General features: G+C 33.5%; 1 protein-coding gene across 2 annotated transcripts in view; it reads right to left on the bottom strand.

The window, feature by feature from the left end:
- The window catches only part of PHIP (PHIP subunit of CUL4-Ring ligase complex), a 182,572-nt gene that overhangs the window by 143,279 nt on the left and 20,852 nt on the right, over positions 1–18,441 (bottom strand). The window lies entirely within an intron of this gene.

Here is an 18,441-nt window from a genome sequence, read left to right on the forward strand (position 1 = left end):
GTGAACAATACCATCTTCTGTGTGCCTGGCACTGTACTAAGTTCTTTACAAATGTTATGTAGAACCAGAAGGGAAAATAGATATTACTATAATAAGATGAATTTAAAAAAATACTAAAAGACAATTGTAATGAAATCATTGCAATGATACATTTTGATTACAAAGAGAAGATAAAAACATGCTTTTTTCCTCTTAATAGACATGTAGAATCCTTAGCTCACTTAAAAGATCCACTCAGAGAAGCCCATTCTGAACCCTCCAGTTGTTAGTGATTTCTACTAGGAACTATATTTTGTATTTTATTCTCTAAGCTAGCTCATTTAGGGCAAGAATTGTTTTGTTACATATAGCACAGTGCTTGACACATAGTAAGTACATAATAAATGTTTCAATGAATGCATTTACAATTTTCAAAGACTTCAGAGATCCACTTCTAGGGATCATTTTTCAGGTGAACAGAAAGTCGCAAAAGGGCAAATGTTTTATACTTTGTCTCTTCTGTAATATTGTTAAGGAATTGAAACATTTCTGCAGGGATTCTTCTCTTCAAGTTTTGTATCTGACTGCCTACTCCATTTATCTTCTTCCTTAACTGCAACTAGACAGCAGTATTCTCTACCACTAGAAGATACCACTTGTACTCTTTTCTTTTCCACCTGGACAATGCCAAGAAATCATGGAGTTAACTTTTCTTCACCACAGAATCACACATAACTAAAAGTTATCCTGATTTAGGGCAAAGCAGGGCTCCAATAAGAAAAAACAGGAGTTTTCTCAGTCTAAGACAATACTCAAGCTGACCTGTAATTAGTCTTATCTCTAAGGTCCTAACTTTTTTTTTTTCCTGAATAAGGCTATTTCTCAGTTTAAAGCAAGTAAATTACCCGGTTTTTCTGAGATATGATTCAACTTTTAACCAAGAAGAGTTTCTCCCACAAATATTTATTCTAAAAATATTTTCAAATCACTTCACTTACAGGAATAATGATTTTTACAAAAACTCTGGTAAAAAGAAATGCAGAAGACTTGGTTCAAAACCACAATATAATAGAAATACATAATGAAATTAACAGTTGCTTTTAAACTAATTTAAAATGCTGTTTTAGTAATCTTAAAGCACTTAATTTTAAAAAAAAGTTTTTGTTTTGTTTTATCACCATTTCTGAATTAACATTTTCTCCTTTGCCTCCTCAGTAAGCCTCCCCTAGTAATTACAGTAAAAACAGTTCAACCAACCACGAAACTGACCTTGTCTCAAATGCCACTTTCCATACCCATAAATCCCTTACCTCTTTCAATGAAAGTAGGCATGATCCGCTCACTTATTTGGGGGGGAAGGTTTTAATGGAATTTGAAATGTTCCCAACTTCCAAATGACATCTCTTTCATATGAAAATCCAATTGTTCTTTTATCAACTTCTTGAGTACTGGAATAAATAATATACTGCTCACTCCTCGTTGCTTATTAATATAAAACTCTATGTGGCTCCCAGAAATTTAAATAGAGAAACAAAAAAATTGGAAAGTGAATCTAAATAATGGGAATAGTAAATACCTAAGTAATCTTTTGTTCTTTTCCTTCTAGCATTTTCCCTTTTGGTCCATCTATAAAAAAAATAAGGGGGGAAAATATAAGCATCTTAAGAATCTGAGGAGGCTAGAGATTTTTAAATGACCAAATTTTAAAGGATCATGTTCATGCCATATAGTCCTATTTTGATATCATAACACATTTTCCACCTAAATTCTTAATGGTAGGTCAATGCTATTAAAAAGTGATTGGTAATTTCTTTTATAGTCTGGAACTACTTGTTACTAGATTAGAATTTGAGATCTTTTTTTAGCCCAAGCATATTCTGCCCACTCACCTTCAAAAAAATATTAGTAATCAGGGCCATTAAGTTACCTATTAAAAGCAGGCATTATTCACTTTTTTAGTTCTTGGACAGAATGTTTCCCACTGTAGAAGCGTCCAAATCAATTTCTCTTCATTAATTAAGAACTATCAGAGGAATTATAATTATACAGATTATTAGAATGTGGTAGAGGTAATATGACTGGTTGTATGCTTTTTAAATAAATGTTATTCAGTGGAAGGGAAAGCTATCTTCATAACTATAGGAGACACCTAGGTGGAACACTAAGACTTCTAGATCTGGAATCAGGAAAACATTTGTACGCTAGTTATGTGACCTTGGACAAGTCATTTAACTTCAGCTTTCTCATCTGTAAAATGAAGATAATGATGACGGCGCCTACCTCTCAAGGTTCCTGTGAGGACACAATTTATAAAACACTTTTACCATATAAATTCTAGTTCTCTTGGAAATGTATATGAGAAAATAAATATTAGTGAAGTGGTTGTTCCCATGTGGAACATGACCAAAAGGTAGAGAGAATTTCAGAACAAGAAAAACAACGGAAAAGCGAAAGGGGAAAGAACACATTTAATTTTACTAGCACATGGAACCCTGGAAGTCTCTGAGGTCAAAACTATTTCAGTTTTAACTGTAATTCTATAATGAGTATCAAGTGGAATACATAGAAGCTACAAATATGTGAATTAAACATTTAGCTACAAATTTCGGTCAGAGTCATTATCTTATTTGTAGAATTATACTTCTACCTTACAAATGGACAAATCTATGGATGTTGCTAGACTTGTTTTGCTTCATTTGTATACCTTAGCACCAATTAATCATCAAAGATCTTTTATGTAATTGGTTGGCAATCACATAAAGTGGTGCTGAAATATTCAAAATGCTGAGTAACTTTTTTGAATCTTTTGGTTTTTCTAGGAACAACTATTAAAATCTGCACTGATGGTGTAAAAGCAATGGTGAGTAAAATTGCTAATTTTTAGCACAGATCAAGGCAATGGTATTAACCTGTACAAGTAGTTACTTTACTCTTCAATGATGTGCTCAATTTTAAAAAAGGCTGGTATCATTTAATAATATATTTAATGAAGCAATAATTATTAATTTTATTAGATGTAAACATTTGAGTACATGTCTTTTCAACAGTCTGATGAAATGAGAAGTATGCATAAAGCACTTCTACTGTGTTGAAGTACAATGGCTGTCTTGAAGAAAAGTACATATATAATTGAATTGCAAGATGAAGTACCTGCTCTTTTTCACAGAACACAACCAAACTATGGTTATGCATACTTGGGTATCTGACAGACTTTTTCTTGAAAATGAATGAAATGAGGCTGTCACTTCAAGGAAAACCATGTAATGCTTCTTGCCAATGACTTTTTTAAAAAAATCAAGCTTTCAACTAAGAATTAGAATTTTAGAAAACTTTTATCTTCTACAGTGAACTACAAAAATACTTAAAAGATTTTTCTAATAAGACTAGTGTTTGATGTTAACATGCAATTTTTTGTTATCACATAATGAAATGTATCAACATTTTTGGAAGATCTGTATTAACTCAGTAAACCATTAAAAAAATCAAGCATGGGCAAAAGATCCATCTTTCTTTGTAAGAGAGACCAATGAATTTTAATGTAACAAAGTACATATAAAGTTTTGTGTTACAGTTTCAAATGCCACAATGCAACTAACCTTTAAGTGACTACCTCTTGTCAAGTTCTGGTGTAACATAAAAGAAGAATATCCACAATTATCTGAACAGGCTATTAAAATATTCCTCCTCTTTTCTATCTACTTATATCTGTGAGATTTTCTTCAAATACAACAAACATAATACATCACAACAGTTTAAATGCAGAAGCAGATACAATGATTCAGTTGTCATGCCACTCTTTTCTCTTAACATTTTTCTGAAACTATAGTTACTTTTCACTAAAAATGTTATTTAACATGTAATAGGTTTATTATTGTTATTTTAAAATGAATTAAGGTTTTTAAATTGATCAGTTTTTGTTTCTAATATGGTAAATAAATATGGACAGATAATAATCTATGTAAACAAAAGTTCTTTGGGGCCTCAATAATTTCTTAGAGTGAAAATGGAGTCCTGAGACCAAAAAGTTAAGAGACCTCCTGTATTAAAGAAAATGAAGAATTGAGTGGAATACTCATAGGTGTTTTTAACATGACTGTTAGAAAAAAAGAGTAAAGGGAAAAAAGAGTAAGAAAGCCTTTACGTATAGTCAGTCACTTGGAAAACTCAAATTATTGTTGCAAAGAAACTTTATTTATTATCCTAACTTCTCAAGAAGATAAAAGGGCTGAAATAATAGGAATATATGCTTTTGCATAGTCACACCTACTTCTATCCCTCTTTACTTCTTTCTCAGGTGTCAGAAACCCTTGTGGCTCTTAACAAAAGTACTGAACTGCTCCTACCAGTAGCAATTTGTTTTGCTAACATTGCATTTCTCTATTTGTCATTTAGTCATTTCATTTGTAGGATTCTACTATACAAGCAACCAGAGTGTACTAGGGAAAGAAAGGTAGGTAGACTATGGAAGAAAGGCTATGTAAGACTGACCCACAGAATAGACAGTCATAAAGAGAACAGACTAATGGCTAGGACCTAATCTATCTAGTCAACAGCACCTACTACCTTTGAACTTACATGATTATAATTTTAAGAAATCAGACACAAATAAAAAACTCAAACAAAATTCAGGTTAATTTTTAAAATAATATATCCTCTTAGCCTACTCCAGGTAGACAGCATATATACTTATTATAAAAGAAACAGCTTAATAGTTAAGATTTTTCATTATCCTAAAGATACCAGACACTTAATATTAACAGACAGCTAACCAAGTCTGAAAATTAGCTAAGTTCCCAGTCAAGGAGACAACCTTTAAGAAAAATCATCTAACAAGCCTAAAAGTAACACCTTTAACTTCTTTAAAAATTTAGGATAACTTAACCCATATTCAGAAATCTCAGCATAAATGGATGTTAACAAAAGTTTAAAATTTTTATTTCATTAATAATAGTTTATTATAAAGACGAAATACAAAATATTTTCTATAGATTCTAGTAAGTATTGTCACAAATTTAAAACAAACATTGTTACTCTCCATTTTAACAGCCATGTTAAAAGTTAACTTAATTCAAAATGCTCTAACATGCTGAGTGTAAAAAATCAATTAAAGCATACTGAAATTATTCTGCATTAAAAATACTATCCATTCATGATTAAAGAATCTAACTTACATAATTCAGTGCTAATAATCTTTATTATCAGGAAAAGCAGAGTAACAGCTCAAGTATTTGGAAAGGCATTATTCATAATATAATGACCCTACAATACTGTCTATGTAAAGATCTCATAATTATACTAAAGGTCTTCAGTATTTCTTAGGGTGACTGCTATCCATGTAAGGTATTGCAAACCTCCATATTCTGCCCTGTCTGATCTTTGCTTCTTTTGATTTGAAAGCTTAGCCCATGGAAATTATAAATCAAGTTATTCCACTAGCCAGTATTTTCCAATTCATACAATTTCTTTTGGTACTCAGGTTTATGATACTTTAGATAGCACTCAATAAGCATTTATTAAGCGCCTAATATGTACCAGGCACAGCTTTAGATATGTAATGAATCAAATAGTACTTTCAAGAAGTTTCTATTCTAATAACAAGAAAGAGGTATATCAACTAAACCAGTAAAAAATCAAATTCAGTTATCCTTTCTATACAGGTCTATTTTTAACTAAGTTCATTAAAAAAAAAATTATTACAATCTATTGTATAACACATGATAACCTGAATTAACTACAGCTAGGTCCCCATCACTGCAAACAATGAACCCTGCCTGTGAACTCCTCACATGTATTTGAATTTGTACCCTTTGAAGTTATAAGTATATACAATATGTATACTAGGTCTTGGCAAAGGAAACATACAGTGTGAATTCAAATAATGCAGCCACTTCATGAGATCCCTTACTTGCACTAATTGGAACTGAGTTGTATTTATAAATTACATAGGTGCATAATAAACCAGTCTCTAATTCCAGGAAAGACTATCTGTAAGCAAAAAAAAAAAAGAAAAAAAAAGTACTTATTAAAGTATATCCTCTTGAAATATTAAAGATGTACTTCATCCCACAAATATTTTTATTAAAAATTTATTGGAAGAATTTATTTTCAAAAACTCTATTTTGGTTCCAAAAATGGCTAATCTTATGTACAATTACTAATGTCATTCTCTATAATCCTCAAGGAAACAACACCATGTTTTAAATCTTCTAATTTGCTTTGAATATGCTCTTTCTAAAGATGTTTATTTATATGGTTTTTAAAATTTCATGATATAGGTTCAATGACCATGTCCTCTTCCACTCAATTCACTTGAAAAACTTATATTAGACTAAAGGAATAATTTTTATAGCAGGGGCACTATTAGATGAACAAAATTTCTCTATCAGGCTGACCACATTCATTTGATTCATTCGTAGAATGCTTCATCAGTATACCCCATTAGAGCTATCTAGCAAGTAGGGAATTTAGTACTCAGAAAAATGTGATCAAGGCCAAACAAAATTTTCTAGGTCAAAGGAATTTGTATTTGAAAAGTATCTACAAGGATACGTACTCACAGAATGAAGTCTCAATATAATTAAAACTACTAGGAACAAAGCAAAGAAATCCAACTTAACATGAGATTTTGTTGCAGTTACAAGTACAAAGATAGTAGAGACCTGGTTAGACAATAGTTCACATAAAAAAAGATCTAGGAATGTTTACTGAAAGATTCAGAATTCAAACAATGTGATATGTCAACTTAACAACATCTTTGCTGTATTAGAGATTGAAATGGAGAATATCACCAGTAATTCATTTTCTGTTCAAATATACTAGAACACAAATATCAAGTTAAACATTTGATTATAAAAGTTGACCATATTCCTAAATATGTTACCATTTTCAGGTCATTATTTTATTTTACAATGAAAAACCAAGGATAAACAGGACTTAACACAGAAAAATTCACTTGCAGGCAAATTTTTCAAAAATACAATTCATATGCCCAAAGGAATGCTTGTTTCCTTCAGTTACTAGGAATTTTCTTAAGAGTATCAACACTTTCTTAACTAAAAGGTATACATTTTAAAGAAAAGACTGATTCACTACAAATCATTTAATCCCTCTACATTCCAAAACCCTATACATGATTTCACTGGTGCAGAGAAATTCCTGGTAAGGGAAACTTCCTCTATTCAGATCAAATCTCTTCAGTAACTTAAATTTTAGAGATTTGCCTAGAACACTGAAAGATCACAAGATCATAAATGTACAGCTAGCTAAGAAAAATGAGGTCCAAGGAAGCTAGGAGACTTCTCAGGGTCACAGGATAAATAAATAAATGGGTCACACAATTAATATACATATCTCAGAAGCAAAAACCAAAACCAGGATTTACTGACTCTGAGGCCAAGGCAATTCATTATTCCAAATTGTCTCTTAACTACAATTTTCGACATTCTAAAAGACATATATCCACAACTAAAAATATCTTAAATCAATACGAATATAAGTAAGTAAAAATGACAATATTTAAGCATGATGTGGGATTTCTGTTTTGTTGTGGGTTTGGTTTTTTTTGGAAGGGGAGGAATTTGGAATTAAGTGAGGGAGAAGACTTTGTGCAAGGTGGTCAACACCTGTAACTTCACAGATATAGTAAGCTTCCTGTTATGAACTTAATCAATGCTGACCAAGAACTATTCTGCAATTTTAGTGCCATCTTAAGAATTCTGCCAAGAGTACTTAAGATGTTAAATTATTTGCCTTCAGTCATACAGGTAGTATGTGCCAATTGCGGGTTCAAACCTCAATTTTTTTGACTCTGAGACTATCTTCTAATGCCACACTGCCTTCCAATATTTAACGTAAAAGAGAGACTATCAGGTTTTGATGCTTTGACAGAGTCCTATGATAAAATTAACATTGAACAGAACTTTTAAGGGCTCCCAAATTTAAAATATAATATAGCTTTCCAACATTGAAAAAAAAAAACAACCAACTGGTTCATGTTGGGAACCATCATTTTTCCTTACCATCTCTCTATCTTACCATCTCAGCAATGAATACTGCTCTCCTTAAATAACTTTTTTCTCTTTTCTTTGCAGAGGTGGCAGTACTAAGGATATAAAACATTAAAGTTATCATTTTTGCAATTTCAGTGAACTGGTTTTTCTTTTTTATAAGGGATAGGTCCCTGGGAGGAAGCATAGGGTGATACACTGGGAAACGTAAATGATATAAAAACAAGTTATCAACAAAAATGTATTAAAAGAAAACTATACCACTGATATTTGTTCTCCTGGTCTCAAGAAAGAACTACTTGAGAAAGTATTCAAAGCTCTAATTCCAAATGAAAACTTTTAAATATCCTAGAAGAAATTCAAAGCAGAATTAAACAAAAACTAAAGGTCCAAAGAAAACACTTAATCTTTTGTTTCACTAAGAAATTTGTATAAAATCAGCACTCATTCTCAAAAAAATACATGGATGTCGGAGAAATGAAGCAGCTAAAAGCTTAACTGCTTCTGGAGTTTGACTGCCAGACACCATTCTAGCCGGAGAAATAATCTTTTCAAGGCTACAATGTGGAAACATAACTTTACATTTTTTTTTAATTACGAATATTATTTGGCACCAGTATGAAGAAGTGATGAGAGCCTAAACTAGAATAGTAATAGGGAATCAAAAGTACATGCAGATGAAATCTATCATGGGATGACTGTATTTGTAACTTGACTGGATATGGGAGCAGGAAGGAAAAGACCAGGTTAAGTGGAGAAATGGTGGTACCATTAAAAGAAACAAAGCCAACTGGAAGAAAGAGCCAATTCTGAGAGGTTTCTAAATTCACTTCATAAGCTGAATGGCGGTAAGAGTCGTCAGTTGGGATCCAATCATTTTGGAGAACAATTTGGAATTATGCCCAAATAGCTATAAAACTGTGCATACTCTTTGATCCAGTAATACCACTACTAGGTCTGTATCCCAAAGAAACCATTAAAAAGGGAAAAAGACCCACAGGTACAAAAATATTTATAGCAACTCTTTTTGTGGTGGGAAAGAATTGGAAATTAGAGAATGGCTTAACAAGTTGTACTACATGAATGTAATAAATACTATTGTTCTATAAGAAATCATGAGCAGGCTGATTTCAGGAAAACCTGGAAAGATTTACATGAACTGATGCTGAGTGAAGTAAGCAGAACTAGAAGAACATTGTACACAGTAATAGCAGCATTGTGGAATGATCAACTATGAAAAACTTAGTTCTTCTGAGCAAGGATTAAGACAATTCCAAAAGACTAATGATGGAAAATGCTATTCACATCCAGAGAAAGAACTATGGAACCTGAAATATAAATCGAAGCATACTATTTTCACTTTCTTTCTTGTAGTTTTCCCCTTTTATTCTGATTCTTCTTTCACAACATGACTAATATGGAAATGTTTAACAAAAATGAATGTTGAAAACTATCTTTACATGTAATTGGAAAAAAAATGTTATTAAGTGCAAAAAAAAAATTCAATTGGGGCCAGCAGCCACCTGAAAATAAAGGTCCAGAACTCATGAATGAGTTCTATACAGGGAACTATCTCCATAACAGGAATAATTAAAGACAAGACAGAGGATGAGACAGAGAAAAGCAGTTCAATGATAGCATCTTAACAGATATACATATATAGGGTAAGAAAAAAGGATAAGAAGTCAACAATGGAGACTGAGAAACATACAAAGGGAGAAAACAAACAAAAAAGTGTCATGAAAATGAAAGGAGCAGAGTGTCAAAAAGGAAGAAATAATCAGCATTACCAATTGCTGCAGGAAGAAAAAGGAATGGAAAGGCACCATGGAACCTGACAATAAAGCAATCATTAGGGACACAGGAAAGACCAGTTTCAACACTGCTGTTTATTTTTCAATGTCTGGTTCTTTGTGAGCCCATTTAGGATTTTCTTGGCAAAGATAATGGAGCAGTTTGCCATTTCCTTCTCTAGCTCATTTTACACATGAAGAAACTAAGGCAAAGAGTAACTTGCTACACAGCTAATAAGTATCTGAGGCTACATTTGAATTCAGGTCTTTGTGACTCCAGGCCTGATACTACATAGCTTCCCCAGTTAAAGCACAGTGTGGACAAAATATTTCAGAAGACTGAGAAAAGATGATTTCCCTTTGATGGAAGGAAACCAGAAGACATCAAGGTGGAGGGATTAGAAGATAGCAAGACTGAAGATGGGGAGTATTAAAAAGAGGATACCCTCCTCAAAAAGAACAATACTGCAAAAGGAAAAGAATAGCAGGTATATTAGTGAAATAAGGGTAATAACAAATGAGATACTAGTGGGAGAGGTAGTGGGTAGGGTAAATTGGAGTGGGGAGAGGAGATGGCAGGAGAGATTTTAGGGAGATAGAAAGGAGGCCAAGGGGAAGATGTGTTGGTGGTTATCAGTGACCACAATCCAAGTCTCTTGTATACGAAAATCCAGTGCATTTTCAACTATTGCTTATTGGTAAGTAAGAGTAGGTAAAAGATCAGGTTACTAAGAGACTAGGAAAGAAAGAGAGAAGGCACCATTATGTGGCTAAGCAGATGACTGAAGGTAGATACACATTTGAGAGGGAAACACAGAGAATGGGTGGCCTAATGAAGAGGTAAGCAGACAATATGGGAAAGGTACAATGTGCCAGGCAAAAAAAAATCATTTGATGGTTATCTCAAAATTCATTAAAACATGTAGGTGGTAGGATTTATAAGGTTAGATCTTTGATGAAATAGTGTAGATACTCTTTCCACTGATACAGATTTTTTTTAGTAACTAGTTTTCTTAAGTTGTTATGCTCAAATCTTCAGAAAAGTCTCACTAAATTTAAGAAGGGTAGACCTTTGGCAGATCCACGTTTATCATACTGATACTTGAAACCTTCCCAGGTTTGTAGAACCTCCAAGAACTTATGTTCAGCGGGTACTACCTTCAAGAAACCAGAGAATGAGTGAGTCTTTCTCTCTCTCTCTCTCTCTCTCTCTCTCTCTCTCTCTCTCTCTCTCTCTCTCTCTCTCTCTCTCTTTCTCTCTCTCTCTCTCACACACACACACACACACAAAAGTAAGAAACTGAAACAGTGCTTACTGGAGTTTGCTATAAGGCTGGAACTTATTGTATAAATGTCAGTATTAACATCTTGCTTATGTAACAGAGACATTAGTGAAATGTTTAAATACGATGGAATTTTTCCATCAATAATTATTCCTACAATAATTTCCTAAGACACACTCAAATGGTTCTGTCATCTTGATGTGGAAATTCCCTAAAACAATGTAAATGACAGCCCAGTATGCTAACTATTCTGTGTAACTTGTCCACATCCCTCTAAGTGGTTTTTTTTTTCTATTGACATCATAATGATCAAATGAAACAGGCTACTTATCAGTCATGCCTCATTCTTGCCATATGACCAATTCAACTTTTTTGCTTTTATGTTTCTTTGATGACGTCTTTTGCATGACTTCAAAATATTTTGTTCATTATGTTTCAGCTTTCCCACACCCTCCTCCTACCTAGGGTATTAAAAAGATAGGATAGTTTCAGAGAGACATTTGAGGTCATTAAAAGAACTTGACAATTTCCCAAAGACTATCTACTCTGCTCTCCTCCTGTTCAATTCCAGGCCCAATTCATTATCCATTTGCAGAGTGCAAATGCATCCCAACAAATAGGTTTCAGTCATTTGATTTTTCCTATATGGATAGTACACCAAACTCACAAGTAATTACAGATCTCATTTGGGAGACTTCACAATATTTCAAAAATCAATGCAATCAACAGTGTCATCTGCAAACAGGAGAATGTGAAAAACCACAACATCTACAAAAAAATCCCTCTTCAACTTGGAGGCTGCAGTGGGCTTCATCCATATCTGGTTTTATGTTTCATTTGTTATTAATCATAAAAGGGCCAAATAAGGTTATCTCTCATATATCTTTGAAGGAATGTTGAATAATTTTACCATGTACAAGATGTCCCAAAAGTCATACTGCAGTGTTAAGTTATCAAAGCTATTCTGTTAAACAGCCTACAGTGGCATTTTACTCTACTGAATCAAATCCTCTTTTTTACAAAGTAAGCACGAGACCTCATTTTTTCAATATTTCACAACCAACCGAGTGATGGAAAAGATAGACTCTGTTTTGGAATATTGCCTGCAAGAGCCTACCTGTACCTATACTCATCCAGTATGCCATTAATACACATGCACATTATTTTCATATACATTTATACATGTAGGAAAGTAGGTACATGAGTTGATAGTTACTGATCTCACTTATTGACCTTTTTCTTTCACAATTTTGGTACCTTCCTCTCCTTCAGTGGGGGCAGCTAGGCGGTGTAGTGGATAGAGCACCAGTGCAGAAGTCAGGAGGACCTGAGTTCAAATCTCACCTCAGACACTTGACACTTACTAGCTGTGTGACCTTGGGCAAGTCATTTAACCCCAACTGTCTCATCCTGGGCCATCTCCAGTCATCCTGATGAATATCTGGTCACTGGGTTCAGATGGCTCTGGAGGAGAAGTGAGGCTGGTGACCTGACAGCCCTCCCTCCCTTAAAACAAAGTCAAGTGCAAGTCATGTCATTATTTCTCTGATGGCATGGTCTTCTTCGGCAACAAAGGACAAACACACACACATGCTCCTCTCCTTCAAACATCTTGTGCATCACACCCACAACACCACGTAAATTGTGTCATCTTTGTAATGAGTCTCCCCTGCATGTAATTTGGTCTAGCTACTTTCCCTATCCTTTAATTTCTTCAATGTATTTTCCACTTTCTCCTGAAGCTCATCTGAGACAATAAGAGAACCCAAATGTGGTAGCTCCACTGTACTTGATAATAGTAATGTTTAAAAAAATTTTTCAGATATTTTCCATTTTTCAGTCATTTGTTATCCCATTTAATTCTCAAATGCTCTTAGAATGACTTTGCTTAGCTGGTTTGCACGCTATTATATCTTTAAACTAGTTTTTGTCCTACTGTTTCTCATTATTTAAAAAGGCAATACTGCTCATAATCTTACACTCTCCTTTTCTGTAATATTTTATAAACAAGTTTACATTCTAAACCAGTATTGCTTCTAGTTATGCTCTTTTGACCTCTTCATTATGATAGCTTATATCAATTACACTTCTATTTACCACTATTGTAATCTGTGTCTAAGTCTCACATCCTTTCCTCTCACACAATTCCCATTTTTCTTTACCAGTAACTTGCTCAAATAGGTAAAGCTGGAGCTACTAACTGCAGGGCATTTATAAGGATATATATGTCCATATATACAGACATGTATGCATGTGTGAACACATACATGTATGTTTATTTTATATTTTTATTTTCTTCTCTTGATTTCCATTTATTTGTATCTTTGCTTTCATGAGTGGTCTGAATGCACACACAGTTGATCTACAAAGGGATCTTATATCCATGAGTCATCTCCTGGCAGCTGAGACATAATCAATCTCATCCTTGCAGTATTATTTGGCGTACACCATATCCAAAGTCTTTCTTCAAAGAAATCATCATGATATATATACTCAAGATTGCTGTGCAATCTACAAGTCTCTGGCCTCTGCTCTCTCTTACTCCTAACTCACTCCTTACTACCTTATTTTTTGTCATCCTCATTTATTCCCATTTTTCCCTTGAAGTCACCATGTATCAAAGTATACGAAAATTTAATTTGGAGAGTCTAATTGAGTACTTCACAGAATTTCCCTACCTTTTAAGCATCTGAAATAGATGGACTACATAATCAATCATTTTCATGGTAGTTTGAAATACAAAATAACCAAATATTTCATAAAATGATGTTTCTTCTTGTCTCTGGATACATGACAAAAGCAATTCTTTTATTTGCCTCTTGAACGAGAATTTGTGTGCCATTTATATTTAGTTCTAAGTTCCTTTTGTCTTCTTGTTTCATTTATAAACAGAATATAATGACTGATATTTTTTCAACTGAACCTATGGTATCAACAACTAAGTTAATATTTTACTGTCTAAAAATGCTATGATTCTTAGTATTTTCTACTCCTTTTCCCACTCAGCCAAAAATCTCTATAGAAACAGAGGTGGCCACATGGGACTGATGACTTTTTTATTTTTATTTCATGAGTTACCAGAGCAAATGGATTCATAACCAAGTGGTTGGGTTAATTCTGATATTCCTCTATTAACGAAGACTGATCCTGGCCCTTCTCCGTTACGCAACACGGTCTCTTCTAGTAAAACTTAACCCTCAATCTCAGATTTCTTTCTTTCCTTTTTAGGGGATGGAGTGGGTAACCAGCAGCAAAAAAGAACAAGCAGAACAAGAAAGTCTATATTGGAAGTTTCCGCAAAGACCAGCTTCCACTGAAATTTTTAAGAGGATACCAGGATACCAAAGAAAGGTACAAGTTTTCAAAGTATGTAAGTGAGAAACAAAATGAGTCAGGCTATTCCATTCAGAAACAGTACCATCTTGAAAACGATGCTATGACATCAAGTTTCTTCCCTTAGAACTCAGTTCATCTTCCTTAGTTCATCTGTACTACACCAACTGAAAAGGCAACCAGCTCTCAGCAGACAGATAAGTAACCTTATCTACTTTTTTCACCAGCACGCTTGCCAACAAATAAAAAAGTTCCAGCATCAAGCACCCTTTCAAAAATAAAATTAACACCCCAAAATGTCAAAACATTCTGAAATATAAGTAAAAAGGTAATAATATTTAATATAGACTCAAACTCTATCTCTAAATATTAGGCTAAAAAAATCAAGTATACTGACAGCTAAACAGAAAGGAACTTCTGCTATATGCAACTTTAATATAATTTGTCATAGCCTCATCAATAAAGCACTGCAGGAGTCTCTTCTAAGAGACAGAAATTGTTTTTTATACTAAACATATTATAATGGTATATGTTAAATCAATTAATAATTTTTTTACCCATAGCAATTTTTAGGAAACTATTAAGAACCTATGAGTAAGAGATATCCAGATCCTAATACAGTTGTTACAATAAGGGATGAAATACAAATGCTAACACACCTCTAACATTTGCATCATTCTTAATGCAGTATTTTGCTAGAAGCTGGCTCTCTAAACTGAGGTGATTTTTTTTAATAGAAAAAACTGAAAAATAAAAGACAATTTCTCCACACAAGATACAGCTCTGTCAATCTCAATGAGTCCATGGAGAAATCTAATCCAAATAATAAAGTAAAAGAGTTCTTTGTATTCTTTTTTTCCTACCTTCTCCTGACACTTGGTGATACTATCTGTATTAATGAAATCCTGCTGAAAAGGGAAAGAACAAAAAAAGTTTCCAAGTATTGCCAGAAAAATATATATGTGTACATATATATATATACACATATATACACATATCACTATTGATGTTCAAATTACAAGTTTTCAAACACATTGTCTTGCCATCAATATCCTGAAAAATACCTAGGCAGAACACTCTACCAAAATTCTAAATACTTATTTTTTTCTTCTTAGTGAACTATCAGTGATAGTTGTTTGAAATTTTCTTCAAATCCCAAAACAGTGAAACCAAGTTGAAACTCCATAATGAAGATTGACAAACAATACTGAAAAATATATAGTAGTAGAATTAACCATTCTAATTAATGCCCTCAAAAGTATATCACACATGTGTACATACAAAAGAATAGGTGGTAGACTAGCATTTTGTATCAAATATTTTTAAAATATACAAAATAGGGATGTTCCTAAAGAATTGTACAGAGAGAGCAAAATATTGACCCTTATTTTTCTATTAATTTTCATTATATGATGAGAATTGCAGTATAAGAGAAAACCATATGCTTGATTCCACCAATTTTCTAAAACTCAATTCCCTGTCACATTCTTCTGCTCTGCCACTTAATCTAGATTTATTTTTTCACGTTTCTAATCTCTTTTCCACAGCCATACTACTACTAGTTTGTCTATTTGTTACCTAACCTATATATTTTGTTTTGATTAACTCTCAAAAATACTTTGTTAGTATTTCTAAAAATAACAAATTGATTTTCACTAAGATTTGAAAATAGTTTTTTATACTCTTAAAAGTTAATCTTCTAAATGACATTCCTATAATTTAATGGCTTTTTTGTGGAGTTTTAAGAGAAAATTTGTTTAAAGGATATACTTTGATTCCTCATTATGGCATGGAGGTGACCTTGGTTTCTCAAATGTCAGCAAAACTCAAATTCTGCAGGTTCTGCATCAAACTGAAAAGCCTTCAAAGTAACAGATTGTCTTTCACCCAAGGACCAATGTAACTAAGTTCAGAAAGGTTCATCAACATGTAGGCAATCACAGCAATTCAAAAAGCCCATTTAAATAAAACACATTGGTGAGTTACCTTGCTTTCACAAAATTTATAGAGGCTCATATGAACTAGAGATGAATGAAATGTTCAACTATACTAATGACATAGTAAGACTTATGAAAGAGGGAAAGACATGAGTGGAAGTTAGTTTTAGTGAATAGGGAATAGTTTTATACACACTGTCCCCAATGTTTCACATGTATTCTCCTTCTCCTTTCCATCTCTTAAAAACCCTTACTTCCTTTAAGTCTCAGTTCCAACTCCACCTTATTCATGAAATTTTTCTTGATTCCTCCCAAACTGCTAGTGCTCTCCCTCTCAAAACAACCCTGTATTTACTTTGTATGTATTCTGTATGTGTACATATTCTCTCATCTGATAGATTATAAGCTGCTTGAAGGCAGGGTCTACTGTATTTTTCCCTGTGTATTTCCAGTGTCTAGAATGTGGTAATCACTTAATAAATGCTTCTTTACTGACTGAAGCAAAGGCTAAGTACTTATAATTAGTGAAAAATAAAGTAGGATATTTATGATGGGATTAGACTCCAGGGAATCTTCAAAGACAACCGCGATGAGTCCACACTTAATTGGGGCTGGACTCATAAGTAATGAATCCCTAACTGGAACCAATTTAGAAATGAGCAGGGACATACTTCACTTCACCCACACCTATACTGACTTCCTTGCTTGTTTCCTCACCCCTAAACCATACCTTTATTTCCCCTTCTTTGTAGGTGTATTTCCAGTATTTAGAACAGTGCCTAACATGAGGATTAAAAGTGCAATAAATATTTTATCTAACTTTAACTATGTTAGGAAAGGGATAGCATTAAATCAATCTAACTGGTACACTGTGGGATTCCTTGGATAGGGTGAAGCAGGCTTGTGAAACAAAGTGGAGACTGACAGATGATTGGCATGTTAACCTAGGTGGGAGACAAGAAAGACCTTGATTAGGGTAAGATCTGGAAGAATGGAAAGAAAGGGATTGAATCCAAAAGATACTTTAAAAAGAAGTGAAATTGAAAGAAAAGGGAAGGACTTCTAAATGACTCCAACTTTCTACCTGAAAAATGGTGATAATACTGACAGAAAAAATAGAGCTGAAATGGGGAACCTGTTGTGAACAAGCAAGATCATTAATTTAGTTTGGACATGGTGCATACGAGAAAATATTACATCCAGAAGAAGAGGTCTTCTTTTATTGTTCAGTTGTTTCAGTCATGTCCGACTCTTTGTAATGGTATTTTGGATTTTTATTGGCAAAGATACTAGAGTGGTTTGCCATTCTCTTCTCTGGCTCATTTTACAGATGAGGAAGAGATGCAAACAGGATTAAGTGACTTGCCCAGGATCATACAGCTAGTAAGTGTCTGAGGCTGGATTTGAACTAGTGAAGATGAGCCTTCCTAACTCTAAGCCGATTGCTCTATCCCCTGCGCCACTTAGCAGCTACAAGACGTCTTGGAGGCAGTTGGAAATAGGCTTGAGAAAACCAGCAACATGCAACAACTATCTCAGAAAAATCTTCAATAGATCTAGATACAAGTAAAAAGTGAAAAACCTAAGTTTAATAAAATGTTACGCAGTTTTGGCTAGTTTGCCTTGTTTGAAATTTTAGAGGGAAAAGGAGCATAGTTGTATTTCCTAATAGATGTTTCAATTATTTCATTTTCCTAGACCCAACAGGAAAGGCAGTGTGGAGTAGTGGAGAAAGAGTTGGCTTCAAAGTCAGGAAGACTTGAGTTCAAGTCTTATCTTTCATACATACTTTACTATGTGACCTTACTATGCTTCCAAGCAACTCTACAAGACTCTAAGTACAGAACAGCTGCTAATCTGAATAGGCAGGAATATTCTCACCAGGAGTTTACTGTACTGACTGAATCATTTTTGTTTTTTTTTTTAATTTAAAAAAAAAAGATACAACAAGTAAGTAAGAACCAAAAAAAAGTTTGCCTTTATTCAGTCCCTAAATGAGTGTGGGTATTTCATTAATTCCCAATGTTCCCACAATCTGGGGAAAAAGGGAAGGAGAGGAAACTATTCTTGTTTTAAGAATGAAATATAAGGGATGATTTTAAATCATTGA

The sequence above is a fragment of the Notamacropus eugenii genome, chromosome 2 (assembly GCF_028372415.1).
Source record: "Notamacropus eugenii isolate mMacEug1 chromosome 2, mMacEug1.pri_v2, whole genome shotgun sequence".
Taxonomy (NCBI): Eukaryota; Metazoa; Chordata; class Mammalia; order Diprotodontia; family Macropodidae; genus Notamacropus; species Notamacropus eugenii.